This window comes from Mastigoproctus giganteus, chromosome 8 (assembly GCF_048544385.1).
Source record: "Mastigoproctus giganteus isolate SK-2022 chromosome 8, ASM4854438v1, whole genome shotgun sequence".
NCBI classification, from domain to species: domain Eukaryota; kingdom Metazoa; phylum Arthropoda; class Arachnida; order Uropygi; family Thelyphonidae; genus Mastigoproctus; species Mastigoproctus giganteus.
The window spans coordinates 230,957,994-230,974,532 of NC_143582.1; the positions used below are offsets into that span (position 1 = coordinate 230,957,994).

Consider the following 16,539-nt stretch of genomic DNA (forward strand, 5'->3'; position numbering starts at 1 on the left):
CATACTGGCGATCGTTTATCAGACGGAAGGTTTCTAGGTAGTTTAAGAGTTGGCGGTTAATTGATTTCTCCATTACTTTAGAAAGAGTAGAAGTAATTGCAATGGGACGATAATTGGATGGGAGGGATTTGTCACCCTTTTTAGGAACTGGCTGGATATGAGCAAATTTCCAAGCAGAAGGAAAAACACCTTTGGAATAAGAAAGTGAAAAAAGGCGGCAAATAACAGGAGTAAGTTCAGGAGCACAGGTTTTGAGAACAAGTGGAGAAATACCATCAGGACCTGGAGCTTTGTTACCATCGTGATTCGTCAAAATCCTTCTGACATCCTTTTGACGGACGACCACTCCATTCAATGACGGAGGCATTAAATGGAGTGTGTTGGGAATGGTGGGAGGTGTTTTCCCAAGATCATTGATACAGGATTTGGAAGAAAAATGAGATGCTATCAGGTCAGCTTAATCCTTGGCTGAAGTAACAACAGAACCATTTGGTTTTGACAGAGGTTTGAGCAGAGATGGGCAAAGGTTGCGGCCAATAGCTTTGGCAAGAGACCAGAATGCTCGGCTACCATTAGGGCAAGAAGTAAGTTTTCTACTCTTAGCCTGTTCAAAATCTTGTTTAGACTGATTAATAACTGCTTTACAATTGTTGCCAGCTTTTGTGTAGGCAGAAAATGAAACTGAAGAATTGGAAACAAGCTAATTACGATATGCAATACTGTATTCTTCTCTTGAACAGCCTCAGCACATTTATTGGAAAACCAAGGTTTAGATAAAGGACGAGATTTTAAAGTGGAGTGTGGGATAAAGGATTCCATTCCTACAAGAATAATTTCACTGACACGATCTGAGCAAATGTTGACATCCGAAGTTTTGAAACAGTAATCCGACCAAGGAAAAGAAGAAAAGAAGTCTTGCAGGTCATCCCATTTTGCATTCTTGTAATGCCAAACAACACGAGGTTGGGGATAGCCATGAGATAAAGGTTCCATTGGAGAAGAGACAATCACCAAGTTGTGATCTGAAGTGCCTAAAGGACCTCTCACTTCGACCGTGTACTTAGAAGGGTTGTTTGTGAGAAAAAGATCAAGTGTATTGGCTATATGATTAGGATTGTCCGGTATTCTTGTAGGTAAATGAACAATCTGTGCTAGGTCATTAGTAATTGCAAAAGCCTCAGCATCTCGATCTGCTGGATCAGTGTGACTAGAAAACAGAAGCCAGCTGGAGTTGTGGACATTAAAATCATCAAGGAAAACTACCTCACTGTTAGCAAAGTTGGACTGGAGAAAGTCAAGCTGCAAAGGGAGGAAATCAAAGAGCTCCAAGTGATTAGTGGAGTTGGGAGAACGGTAGAGACAACAGATGAATTTGACACAATGAGGTAGAGAGATTTTAAACCAGAGAAGAACGAAAAGAGAAGATTCCAAATTACCAATTCTCTGACAGGGAATATCAGAACGGATGTATGCAGCAGTACCACCTTTGAGGCGAAAGGAATCATACAGCAAATAATTTGGGTAACTGAGATGAGCAGCATTTGAATCAACCGATAACTGAGATTCTGTCAGAAAAAGTACATGGGGTTTGGAAGACTGCAAGTGGAAATGGACATCATTGAGATTATGTCCATTGACATTTGTGAAATGAACTAGGAAGTGTTTGGGAGCTTTAAATCTTTTTGCAGATAAGCTTACGATGTTAGTTTGACAACTGTGTCAAAAAGAAAAAGTGGGGGAGATATGCTGTATGAAGTAATGAAATTTTTGGATATGGCAAAGATATGGTAAGAATATACCCATATCTTTGACATAACGTGGCGTCGACAATGCCCCCCCTGCATACACACTACTCAGACACCATCCAGTCACTATCTGGCAGAGTGGAGGGCAGCAAGATGATACACTAACTGATCCGGAAGCCTCCTAGAGAGTTACCAACAGGTTCGGTCCGCTGTAGTAATTAGCGACCGGCCTTCGAACACCGTTTTAGAGCTGTACCCTCGAAATGTAAGGCAGATTGGATCTCGCCTTGATGTTCATCATAACCTCAAAAGTCATCAGTCATACTGCATGATGATTAATGATTAATTATATAATAATGATTAATTTTATAATGATGTATTGTCTAGCACAGTGTTTCCCAACCTTTTTTTTACCATGCCCCACCTAAGTCTTTCTAAAATTCTGATGCCCCCTATGTAACGTTGGGAAACACCGATATACATATTTTTTATATTCAAAAATTGAATTATTTCCTAAATGAAGCCTAATTACAACTTGTTCAGGACACAAAACTTAGGTTTTAGGAAGAAATCATTAGGAAATTATTAAGAAAAAAACAGTAAGTAAATTTTCAAAACATATAATGGACAACTAAAATTCAAGTACAAAATAATTTATATGAAAGATTTTTTTATAATATTTTAAATTTTAGTAATTATTATTTAATTGTTTAATAATTTCAACATTCCATGTGAAGTCACTTCTAGATGAGTGCACTAAATTTAGTGAGACCCTTGTGCTTGATGCTTGCCGCAGAGAGATTTTATATTGGGCTCCAATTTAGTCAGCTTCAGTCTCAAGTCTCCCCGTTTTGTGATATCCAGTCGATTTCTTTTCTTTAGGAACAAATCATTTATGGCACTAAATCCACATTCAGCTAAATATGAAGATGGAAACGGTAACAATAGCTCTCTTGCAAAGTTGGTTGAATTTGGGTATTTAATTTCTGTTTCATCACAAAGCCATGCCATCGCTCCTTTTATATTGAATAAAGTTTTAACTGACTCATCATTTTGCATTTCTGAGAGTTCTTCTTGGTACTGCATTGATACATCAGACAAATCTACTAACATTGGTTGCATCATCCAGGTTGGAAAATCAATTTGTTTTAAATCAGAAAACCTTTCTTTTAAATCAGCGGACAGAATTTTCAGATGATCGACAATAACAAGTACAGCGGTATCAGTCACTTCACATTTTCGCAGCCAACGAAACTGTTCAAAATTTTTGTTACAAATATATTTTTGACATAATTCAATAAATGTAATGAAACCAAATATCTTCGCTTTTGCATCGACGAGAGTTTTATTTGTTCCTTGAAGTTGTTTATTTAATATATTTAGTTTTTCAAAGATATCGGCTAAATAACTCACAAATGCTTTACCATCGACCGTTAACAGATGCTTCATTTCAGGTTTGTCACTTAAAAAGTCACTAATAGTATCAAATAGTTCCATGAATCTTTTCAAGCAGTTCCCTTTCGAGAGCCACCTTACTTCAGTGTGAAGTAAAAGTCTCACATGGTCTCCATTTTGTTCTTCACAAAAAAGCTTGAAGAGACGCTCACATTTGGCATTAGCTTTAATAGCATTGACACATTTTATAACTGATTTTAGTACTTCATGAAGAACAGGCGAAATATTTTTAGCTACCAAGTTTTCCCTATGAATAACACAATGCACAAGAAGCATTTCTGGATTCTCATCTTTCATCAATTTTAAGCAGCCATTTTTCTTGCCCATCATATTAGGAGCACCATCTGAAGCGCAAGATGTTATATTTTTCATTGGTATATTATTGTCATCTAAGTAATTTTTTAGCTTATTATATATATCTTTGGAGGTAGTGGTGCTCTCTAATGATTTACAGAATAACATTTCTTCAGCAAAATTACCTTTATCAATATATCTCACATAAGTTATCAGTACGGCTTCACTGTCTCTCAAAGTTGATTCATCCATTTGCACTGAGAATTTTCTTGTTTTCAGCTTTCCAACAAGTTGTATTTCAATATCTTCACTCATTTCATCTATTCTTCTGCTAACAGTATTGTTATTGAGTGGCATAGCTTTCACGTCTTTGTCATCTTTTTCCAGAACTGTTTTAAGAAATGCTGATATTGATGGTTTGATTAAATTCTCTCCTATAGTATGATTTTTCCCAGATTTAGCAATGAGTAAAGAAATTTCATAACTAGCCTCAAGAGTACGATTGACAGTTGCAGTATGAGCAATAAACAGAGACTTTAATGTTGCTCTTTTTTCAAAATTCTTCTTTAAAGTTTGAAAGTAATCTAAATCTGAATTTACATGAGCATTATGTTTCGCCTTCAAATGCGCCTCAAGACGACCTCGCTTCATTGATTCGTTGGTCAAGCATTGTTGGCATAAAAGTCAAAAAGGTGACCTTTGATCGTGGACAGCGGGTATGAAACCAAATTTTAAGTATTCCTCTGAATACTGACGAACTTTTTTTTTACTTGCACTACTCATTTTACTGCGCAACTGAAAGAAATAAATATAAGATAAATCAAAAACTAAAAATAAACTATGCATTAAAGTTAATTTAATTTTATTTTAATATATCAAAATTAATTATTAGTACGCTTTTTGAATGAATAAATCACACGAATTACTGAATTCGGGCTATTAAATCTGTGGTCTCTGTGAACAAGCAGATAAGTCTAATTTGTCAAAAATGAGATAAGTGCACTATAATAAAGTATTTATTATTTACTATTATGTGACACGCAGCTATCTTCGTTATTGTAGTTTTAGCGTGAGTAATAAATATTTGTATATTCGAATATATGCGTGTTTATATGAGAGTGTGAAGTTTATTTTTCCTCTCCTGCAAATTCGAGTTTTTGGACTTATTTGCTTATTTACTGAGACCACAGAAATACATATATGACAAATACATACCATTGTATATCACGGTTCTTCATTAATAATAATTCTGTGCGTGGACAAAGTAATTTTTATTTTAATCTGAGATCGTCAAACCTATCCAAATGTACAGTCACGATGCCCAAACGAGCGTTTGTATGAAAGGAATTACCTATTTCATATAACATGCTGAGTTTGCGGTAGGCTACAGTAGACAACCACTTTGCTTGCACATTGCATATGCCATAAGCAATCGTCCAATACAGTATGTACTATTCCTTCACTAGGCATAGTAAGCAATACTCTCCGAGCAAACTGTAGTTGATATTACTCCAAACTTTCAAGTGCAGCTCTATAGAAAGTACAACATTTAACGAATGCTTATTTAAAATTGAGATACCAACAATTCTTCTTTTGTACAAGTTAAATCATAGTAGGCGGTTGTTTTAAACTCTAGACGAGCAATTTTTGAATTGCCCCCCTGAACAATCAAATTGCCCCCATGTGGGGCGTGGGACCCACGTTGGGAAACACTGGTCTAGCATTATTCAGGCGATCTGCTGCAAGTTTTCCCATAAATATTGTAAAGACCGGAAGATCTCACGGTCTTGACAGTATAGATGATCACACAAAATCTTTATTGGGTTTAAGTCAAACGACTGGGGCCACATCATAATTTGCAACTCACCTCCTGTTGTTTAGCTGCTTGAAAGTCTTTGCCTTGTTGGGTTATAAAATTTCTTCCACAAAGTCGAAGTCCACAATATATTGTTTAGGAATGTTTTTATAGCCTTCTTTTCTTAATATTCCTTCAACTCTGACAATATCATCCAGTCAAGACAGAAAAACTGAAGGAACTCCACATCATGATGAAACAACCACTGTGCTTGACTGTAGGCACTCAACAATGTGGCACCATTTTTTTCTTTAGTTGATTGTCTCACATGAATTCTAAGCTTGGATCCAGATTTTAGATTCATTCATCAAATTTAGCCACTATCTCTCTCTCTCTATGCTGCAACAAAGAAGCTAACCATTACAGAGCATTCAAGGGCCTGGTGGAGTCCAAAAATCTCTGAAATCTTCCACGACAAACAGAACATGCACAAGCGGTGGAAAAACTCCGGCTCACCCTTGGACAGAACTACATTCTCCCGAGCTAGGGCTCTTTTTATTAGGAACAAGAGGGAGGCAATAAAACTTCACTTAGAAGCTACCATAAATAAAGGGAAGCCCTTCCATAGAAGCAAATCAGAGGACGCCATCGACTCACTCAATCTGAGCAGTTGGCTCGACCGTATAACTAGGTTTGCGGCTCAGCCAGAATCCACTACACCAATGGAATTCCCAATCAATCCGATTTCAAGAGACCCCTTAAGTTCAGTTCAACTCACCAAATATCAACTGCTTGATGCAATAAATAGTTTAGCACCTACGGCCGCATCCGGCGCCGACGGGATCCTTAGTTTATGCTGAAATGCCTCAGTACATTTATTGTTGATTCCATTCTGTCGTTATTCAACAAAATCCTTCATCAAAAATTCTTCCCTCCTATGTGGCATGTCTATCTAGTAAGACCGCTGCCAAAAATACGCTCTGCTTCTCAGCCCAGTCACTTCCGTCCTATTTCTTCTGCATCATGCCTATTAAAGATATTTGAGAAATCCCTTCTGAAAACGTTAACCACCCAAACAATGCCACATCAGCCACCGCAGATCCACTATGCCACACGGTCAAGATCCACCGCTACAAATCTAGTCACCACCACTATCAAGATCCTCGAGGCATTTGAGCACGGTTCGGAAATCACCGTTACTTATATCGACGTCCAGGCAGCATTTGATTCCGTATCCGATCACGCGTTGGTAATAATTTTAGGGTTGCCCGTAATTAAATACATGAACCCGTATTTGTGTCTGTAAATTGCGTATGTTCTATGGTTGATTTGCCTGTTTTGATGGACGAAAAAACCCCAGTTACTGGGGAGAAAAACCTTGCTATCTACGCCTGAGACCAACTAACTCAGCCACGGAGTGAAAAAAGCTCATTAGAGTTCCTCGCGTCGTCGACGGGATTCGAACCCAGGCTTTTTCCACCCGGTGTGGGGAGGACGGTGACGATACCACTGTGCTACCCGCGCAGACTCACGCGTTGGTAAGGCTGTTACGTGAGTATTACCTCATTGGAGGAGACGTACTCTGGTTCATTCAGATATTGCTTGAGGACAGGACTATTATTGTTCGCGATGCCAATCGGCGCTACACCAGAACTATTACAGCTGGAGTCCCACAAGGTGGGGTCCTCTCTGGTATCTTGTTCTCAGCTGTTCTTCTGCCTTTCGTGACGGGTCGAACTGATATTAATACCTTCGCTGATGATATAAAGCTGTTCACTGCCATCAACCCCGGAGACACTGCTGAATAGACAAATGTCTTAATCGTACAGAAAATCCAGAACCGCGAGACCTTCCTCTCCGGTTTCGGCCTTCACATCAATCCTGAGAAGTCGAAACAGTTGACTTTCTCGCTCAAACGGAACCCAACGATGGTGCAACCCAATATAAGAGGATCCGCGATTTCTGCTGTTCAGCAATACACCGATCTGGGCGTTAATTTTGATCAGAAGCTCTCCTTTCTACCACACATAGACCACCTACAAAAATCGTTCGACTCCAGTGGATGCTTAAGCAACAACTTATGCATATCCATGACCAGACCGTTGGGAGCAGATATATTAAGACGTGTCTAAGGCGCAGAAGTCTGGACCTCAACTGCCGCAACGCATCTGAGACGGATTTTTGCGGGCGAATTTTGGCTATTGAAGTGGACTATATGGAAATTTCGGCTTCCCCTTGCACCAAGGACCACTCAGATGGCAGCAGCTCTAAACATTAGACGTCTTCCTGCCATTATCATTGAGAGAAGACTCGTCTTTGCTGTAAAAAATGATGGTTGGCATTGTTTCGGACCCAGACTTCTGGCCTAACTGCGGTTGGAGGATGCCGGTCCCAAGCCTTCGGGCCAATCCAGTCATTCAGGCCACCCCAAATCGGTTAAAGTTATCCGATCGGTTCTTACCAGTGCAAATGCTGCAGTACATATACTCCTTGGATGGCGACCTCTACAAGTTCGCATTGGATAAAAAATACAGGCAGAACTTACTCCATCCACTTCCTTCTCAGGACCACGTCACAGGACATTAAAACCTGCTCCCAAGGACCTGTCCATCACTGCCATGGATCCATCACCACAGTGTTCCAACTTTCTGCGCCTGCTCAGATGACTCCAGCACTGTAAAAGGACTGCTCCCTGGAGAATAATTTAACCTGATAACATGCTGTTGTGGATATATGTTCATATTTTTCATTTGCTTTCCTACACTTGTATAATTAGTAATAATATTGTTTTTTTCTCCTATCTCATCCTTGTTTATTACATTGTATTAGCCTTTGTATAGGAGTAAGTTCTGCCTATATTTTTTATCCAATTCGAACTTGTAGAGGTCGCCATCCAAGGAGTATATGTACTGCAGCATTTGCACGGGTAACAACCGATCGGATAACTTTAACCGGTTTGGGGTGGCCTGAATGACTGGATTGGCCCAAAGGCTTGGGACCGGCATCCTCCGACCCCAGTTAACCCAGAAGTCTGGGTCCGAAATAATGCCAACCATCATTTTTACAGCAAAGACGAGTTTTCTCTCATGGACAATGGCAGGAAGACGTCTAATGCTTAGAGCTGCTGCCATCTGGGCGGTCCTTGGTGCAGGGGGAAACCGAAATTTCCATATGGCCCACTTGAATAGCCAAAATTCGCCCGCAAAAATCCGTCTCAGATGCGTTGCGGCAGTTGACAAATTCACAAAGCATTCTAGAATCATCTGCAATCTTCTGTAATATTGAATCAATACTCCCACTTTGTAGAATATTCTGCAATCATGTACAACGTTCTACCACATTCGGGAGTCTTTTACACCTTTCTGGAATATTTTTTAATATTCTAGAATTTCTTGAATATTATTTTAAGTTTTTTTTTTTAATTTTTATATATAACAGAATATATTTTAATAAAAGTTGGTAAACAAGTTGTTCCTATTTTAAAAGAGACTTTGAAAATTAAGAAAAATGTTCTAAACCTTTAGGCGGCAATGGACTTCTGCAACATGGAAAGCGGGTTTATTTTCTTTAGCAAACCAGCAGCCATAAGAAACTTTCAACGTTTTTTCTGATCTCCAAGAGGACGAATACTCTCGATTGGAATAAACATAATTTCCATTCTGGTTACCAAATATATTTCTGAAAAACGGAATTTGGTTGATTAGTTTTGCATCAATATATTGTATCGGTGAATAGTGTGTGTCCTGAAGGCCGACTTGTCTGTCTCCTGAAGAAAATAATTGGGGTATCTTTGTTGAAATCATACCCTGTTCCCATTTGACACTGAAAATTCCAGAATGACTGTAGTCGGCCCGAGATCTTCAACCGAACCGAAGAGTCCCTTAAGAATTCTTCCATTCGCCAGTGGATGCTAACCAGCTATCGAAACCCCGCAATGGACGGCGTAAGGAATATGCTCGAATAAACCAAAATAAATAATAATTGTATTGGAATTCCAAGAAGTGTTTCTTGGCGGTGGAGAGGATGGACCTGTAGAAAGTGCTGTACTCTGGACATATGATGTCTAGAAGGATGTTTAAACTGAAATTAGAGATAGATCTTCGGATAAGGGGGCGGCTCTGTACCCTTTCATGTATCCCTTTGTCCAGTTATTGAGAACCGCAGACAAAATAATAAAGAAAAAAAAAAAAACTGCGGAAAACCATGCTTTGGGTATCATAAATAGAAGGCCCTGTTAAGAAGCTGGAAGTGATACCTGAAGATATACACATTTGGCTGGAATTGAGGATGTTAATCGTTATTACCGAGTCCTCTCAGTCCATGGGATGTCGTGTGCTCAAGTGTTCGTAGGCTATTTTATGTGCTTGCGGGATGAAAAAACAGGGTGCATTTTCTGTGACCAGCTAGCACAGTCCTTCGTGAAAGTACCTGAAATGTTCTTCGCAACACTGACAGGATATGAACTTTCCAGACAGGTGCCAATTAACACCCATCGTTGTCTCGAGCGACACTCCTCTGTCAAAGAGAAAAGTGGAGGATGGGAAAGAGGAAGTAAATTTCGGCTGCGGGGAAATGATTAACTACGTGCGTCTGAAGCATCCGGCAGCTTTTCATTACCCCCCTTCACCGTTTTAGACGGAAGAGTAAGAACCGTAGCGACTGTTGTACGAAAATTACCGTTCACGTGATCGTAAACTATGCGCGGTGATGAAAGAAAAGTGATTAATGTCGGAAATGGTACTCCAGCGATGCCGTCCATCAGGAACAGAGTAACAACGGGCTAACGAGCCACAACAGAACACCCCCTCTCTCCGAAGGGAAGACAGCATCGATCCGCACCCCATAAACGAGCCCTTTCACAACGGCTGTCTTGGGCTAACGTGCATCGCTCCGCATCCTCGTGCTCAAAAGGATAATGCGCGGAGCCGATGGTAAACAACACCACCGGAGAATCCGATAAATCGGAAAACTTCAAAAGACACGCTCTTTAAGGAAATTGCTCGAGAAGTTCGAGCACGCCAAAAGCTACCTTAAACTGTTCGATCCTGATTGTCCGTCTAATTGTGCGAGATGACGGCAAACAGTTGCTTAGCAACCTGACCTAAAGCGCGTATGGACCTGCGACGGGAGAATCGTACACTCAATACCGCAACTGGGCTCACTGTGCAAACCCCGAAACTGTATTTTGATGAATGATTTGTCTATTTCTGGTTGAAAAACTTAAGTGAGATCGATTAATCTTGATCACGAGGAGAAAAATGTCCCATAAAGGTTCCTGTTGGGAAATATTTTCCTCATACTTCGGCCAGCGACAGAATCCACCCCAGAGGGTTTTTTTTTGATTACTCGAAATGCCAAAATTCACGAAAATTACACACATACAACTGGAAGTACACCATTGTCTGCGTGGGTAGCACAGTTGAATCGTCACTGTTCTCCCCACACCGCGTGGAAAAGGCCCGGATTCGAATCCCGTCGATTACGCGGGTTTTTTTCACTCCGTGGCTCAGGCGCTGATAGAAAGGTCCCCCCCCCCCCTTTGAATCTGGGGTTTTTCGTCCAGAAAAACAGACAAATCGACCATAGAACACACGCAATTAACAGACATAAGACATGCAGCACGGCAGATGAATTTAATTATTCCAGTGGCCTAAATGTAATTATTTTTATTTTATTGTAAGTATACCATTGATCCAACCAACAAAAGGTTGAGAAGAAGCACCTTAACCTCCATCTACAGAAGACCTGGCAAAACAGATGGGCTAGGAAATTTATCCCAAAAATCATCAAAATGTATCCGAAGTCTCCTCCATGGTTCTTCCCCGGGCCTGCACTCAACTTTCATGCTTACAGGAAACGAATCCATCAGAGCCACGCTCTCAACTCTTGGGATTATTGATGATCCCTTCTGCCACTGCAGAGAGAGCAGGAGAGTTGAAGTCACTTAGTGTATGATTGCCACTGCAGAAAGGATGAGAGTTGGAATCATTTAATGTATGACTGCCCCTTGTACGAGGACATTCGTTGCATTCTGATTAATAAAATTAACTTCAATCCAAAAGATCAGGCGCACCCTTATAGACAACCAGCTGAATAGGGAGTGAAATCAAGCTTAATAATAAAAATAATAATAATAATAATTGTTGGATAACGACAGAGAGTACAAGGCCTTTGGAAATACTGCCAGGAGCTCTTCACAAGAAGAAGATCCCTACCACTGGAACAACGATAACATCCATCTGACTAAGACCAGAAAGGTTGAGACCAACCCTCCAGCCAGACATCTCAAGAACTCCCGAGCTACAAACTGTACATGACTGTCTCCATGGAAGGGACATTTGTCCCATGAGTGACCAACTCTCTTGACGCCCTAAACTGGACTAACCGGTCTTGAAGCTGTGAGAACGGATTGAACATCCTTCCAGCGAGTGTGATTGCAGCTGACCGGCTGCTTGCGCTGCCATTGTGGCATCCTGAATGTGATGCGCTAGCCTCGCTCACTTTGAACTCCCTCCTTCTCTGGCGAAGTGGGGGTGGACAAGTCCCTCTCTCCTTTCCTCCTCGCCACCCCTCTCTGCCCTCTGGTGGGGCTTGGCTTGTCCTCACTGCCCTTGTTTTGGGTCGCTTTCCCTATCGTCCTCATACTTCTGCCTGTTCCCCCAGTCTTGTCTTCCCCCTACTCTAACTTGCCCGATGTAAAACCCTAATTAAATTGTAAATTCTAAAATGCAAAATTCTAATTAACTAAGTGTACCTCGACCTAAATTTCTTGGCTATAACTTAACCTTCAACGTCCCCATGTTTTTTTTTTTTTTTAGACCCTTGCCACTAAAATATTCTGGCAGGGCTAGAATATTTTAGTGGCAAGGGCCTAAAAAAGAGTATTATAACACTCTACTGAGTGCCTGACATGCTTCCTCGTGGCTAAGTGGTCCCACCAGGGGCCCAACGGCTAAATGGCCAGAGATACAACGGTATAAATCACTGCTATATACGTTTAAATCTCTGGCCTCCACAGAGTACTGTGCCACATCCTGCTGACAACTGTCGCGTGACGAACGTGTTCTAATTGAATACCCCACGAAGAACACTAAACACTGTCCACAAGGTTCGTTTCTTTGAAGACGATTTATCCTTAAATCTTTGTAGGCTCTCTGTCTCTCTCAAAATACGTTATCTCTAATTACTTCCTAAGAAAGAGTCACCACAGTACAATCAGGAAAATCTCCATGGCGAACGATTCCGTTTTTCATTCTCTCTAATTTCATTTCAATTTCGTTGCGGGTTGTTTTTAATGCTTTCAATTTTAAAAATACCAAGGATGTCTCCAGGAGATTAGGGACGTCGGTCTGTCTCTCGCACTGCAGGAGATAAAGAGTGAACAGAACTGCTTTCACGAGGCATTTTCGTGACTGTATTAGAAAAAGGCGAAAAAGGTTTTGAAGGGTGAGCTAAGGAAGAAGGCTCTGAAAGTAGAAAAGGTGGATGGGGGGTTCGCGAATGAGGTTTTATTTATTTATTAATTTTATTGGAAAATGCTACTCAAGCTTCTGGGCATTATTTTGGCATTAGTAATATTTTATTTTAATCTGTGATGTTTTCAACTATTTCATTGTATTATATGCGATACGATGAAGGGTATTCGAACACCCTTCCAGTAGATCTAGGTGTTTGAAGGCAGTTCATTATAAGCCAGTATGGGTCTTGGGCGACCTTAACAGATTTAGAGGCGGGGCAGTAATTGGATGCCACATCAGAAACTTCTCTGTGCTGCCAACTGCAATTGGTTTGAATTTTCCAAACGGTCGAATCGTAAAGAGGATACTTGAGGCTTAAACATCGAGCCATCATAGAACGATGCGGATCCATGATGTTTTCCACAGACTGCCCGACCATGAATTTTAGTGGAGGAGGATTGATGGTATGGAGCTGTTTCAGCTGCTTTGGACTTTGTCCTGAAACCATGAAGCCCATGGTCTAAACGGATCCTGTTTGTTGTTGTTGTTGTTGGGTTTTAGGAGCATCGGCGACTAAGGCCATGATGCTCCGTGTATATTGTCTGTAAATTGTCTGTAAATTGCGTGTATTCTGAGGTTGGTTTTCTGTTTTGTTCACGAAAAACCGAGTTTCCGGGAGAAAAAACCTTGCTACCTTCGCCGACTAACTGAGCCACGCTGTGAAAAAGACTCATAAAAATTCCTCACGCTATCGACATGACTTGAACCCAGGTCTTTTCCACCCGGTGTTTGGGAGGACGGCGATTCTACCAATGTACCCACGAGGACGGATCCTGCTAGTATCAAGAAAACAACGCTCTGCGCTATACAGGACTAGTTTGTGGAAAATTGCATCGAAAAGTTGGACTGGCAGCTTGTGTTTGTCCAAACTCACTGAATAAAATATAACCAATTGGAGCTTTGGATTAGGTTGTGGTCAAAACGGCTGTTTTGCAGGAAAAAGAGAGGACAAGTCCGATCGACACCAATCGGAAGAAAGTATGCCCATGACGGTTGAGGTCATTACACACTTCAAAGATGATATTATTGTGTATTAGATTTTTGAATTAAAAGTACTTTTTGCAGCTACCTTTTCACGATATTTTGGTTTTATCATTTTACAGTTATTATGCTATTCAAGGCTTCTTTACAAAGAGCAAAAGCGAACATTAAAGTTTGCGTCCGAATACTTTTGATGATAAACTGTACTTTATTTAATTTTCGCTCGTGCGACCATTTTAGTTTTTTGTGGTCCAAATATACAAGATAATTGTCATTCAAAACCAACAGAGGACTGAGAGAGAACACTTTGGGCCCCCTCCTCGAAGTTGGTAGACAGTTAGGCCCTGAGGGCAATGTATTTGGAGAAAGCCCTCTTAGGTAACGGCGCCCCCCGAGGGCTTTCTCCAAAAATTCCAGTAATTATCCAATAACAGAAGAGAATTACACGAGCAAAGATTTAAACGAAGTTTCCAAAACCACAATGGAATACCGGAGAACTGCGCCCATTCATTTCTTCTTGGAGTAGAGTGTGGGAGGTGCAGCGGGCGGCTTTCCGTTGCCAACATCACGTCCGTTTTGACATTTCATTTTATGGTGGGAGGGGGTGATTTTATAAATAACTTGGCGGCTTGCCACCGCAGTTTTCCTACACGTTCTTGCAGTTTGCTTTAATATTTAAGTATTTTGCCAGTGTGTGTGTTGCGTGCATTTCTGGACTCCACGACTCGCGAAGTGATTCTACGAAGTTCCTCATCGCACGAAGGCAACTGCCGTGCTGTCAGTTGAGGCGTCGTACATGATTCGGAGAGGGCAGTTCTATAACCATAACATTTTTTTTTTTTTTTTTTTTCATGCGAATTTCGAGCGGAAGGAGATCGTTGTGATAAATAATCGCACGACAAAGAGCCAAATCTACTTAAAAAGGAAATTAGAAATTTCAATTTACTTACCTGTTATTTGAGAATCTGTCAATCCGGAGCGGACTGGGTCCTAAAGAAAAACGAAAAAATCAGTGAAGCAACACGTTTCTATTCATTTCATAGATTTATAAAAGTTTTTAAACCAGTTGCGATAAAAGAAATCTGCCATTTCTGAGGTATTTGGATTTTGGGATTATTGAGTTAAGGTTAATTATTGTGCATTTGCTTCTATAAAGTCCTCCCCACACCCAGTGGAAAAAACCTGAGTTCGATTCCTGTGAATGCCGAGAGCAATTTTTATGGGCGTTTTTCACAACGTTATTGAGTTATTCGGTCTGAGGCGAGGGTAGCTTGGTTTTTCTCCCAGAAACTCGGCTTCAACACACGCGATTGAAGAAATATTCAAGAAATTTCTAGAATATTCCAGAAAGGTGTAGAAGATTTCTGAATGAGATAGAACTGTAAGATACAATTCTTACATAAACTTGATATTATGTTTATATATTGTAATTTTATTGTTTTGGAGAGGACGGATATGTGAAATGGTAGAAGAAAGATTAGGCTTGGTTAAAATTTATGATATTAGGGTTCCCCGTAAATGATTACATCTACCCATATATTTATTTGTCTGTAAATTGCGTGTGTTCTCTGGTCGATTTGCCTGTTTGTTGGACGACAAAAAACCCAGTTTCTGGTGGTTTTTTTTATCGGAGTGAAAAAAGCCCCCTAAAGTTCCTCACGTTATTGACGGGATTCGAACCCGGGCCTTTTCCACCCGGTGTGGGGAGGACGGTGGCGATACCACTGTGCTACACGCGCAGACTGGTTTAATGGGAAGCAATCAGCAGACCCCTTGTAATTTTTAAAAACGGAAGAAAATGTGTTTTTTTTTTTTTTTTTTCTGGTTGTTGAGGGAACGTCGCCGGTGATAGGGGCGACATTAAAGGGGGAAAGAAATAAGCACTTTGAGAGTAAACCATGCTGTACGTAGTAAACACGAGAATTATAATTTATAACGGTTGGGGCAAAGTGGTGCCCGTGTGAGGACATTCAAGCAAGGAAGTGGGAGGCAGAATTGGAAAAAAAGTAAAAACGAGATGAAAGAGACCGTCAATTCTCGATCGTAACGTAAAGACGCGAAAATCCGACTACACTATGAGAGACAGAGAGAGAGAGAGAGAGAGAGAGAGAGAGAGAGAGAGAGAGCAAATGCAGTTGGGAGTTATGGGAGTACATTGGTGACGCGTTGAAGTGGCTGCTGGAAGGTGCTGCTGGTTAAGATAATCGAAGATTGGCAGTAGTGTAGTATGGAGTGATGGGGAGAAGAAAAGAGCAAAGTTTTAGTGAAAAATCACATAAGCCGCGAGTGCACGCTGTACGCGGATGAAGAAAGAAGTGAAGTCCACCAAGAAAACTTGGCGTAGGATGGACCAGTTAAATGCAGTGGAGTACGTAGTTTAAGAGTAAGAATGGGCATGAATATGATACGAGCGAGTTCTATGAAAGCTAAGGTGGCGCAGAAGATTGGCCGTGAATTTTTCTGCGAGGTGCAGGCATTGGTATTGATATGGTTTTGGTATACTGTACTGGTTACTGCAATTCTGATTTGCTAAACTAAAATAAGAAAATTGTTGTAATTGGGAGAGGGATTTTTTTTTTTCTAGATGTCAGTTGCAGATGCTGAGATTGCTTAAATCCAGACTTCTATAAACATAAAACATGATGATCTGTAAAATTTCTCCGGATAGGAGAGAGAGAGAGAGAGAGAGAGAGAGAGAGAGAGAGAGAGAGAGAGAGAGAGAGAGAGAGAGAGAGAGAGAGAGAGAGAGAGA

At 40.7% G+C, this 16,539-nt stretch overlaps 1 protein-coding gene across 1 annotated transcript in view; it reads right to left on the reverse strand.

Annotated features, from left to right (window-relative positions):
- The window catches only part of LOC150082410 (calcium-binding protein E63-1-like), a 121,780-nt gene that overhangs the window by 22,673 nt on the left and 82,568 nt on the right, over positions 1-16,539 (reverse strand). The window contains exon 3 of the mRNA XM_090380555.1: positions 14,738-14,777. The gene's annotated coding sequence lies outside the window, so the exon portion shown is untranslated. The remainder of the gene's footprint in view (positions 1-14,737; positions 14,778-16,539) is intronic.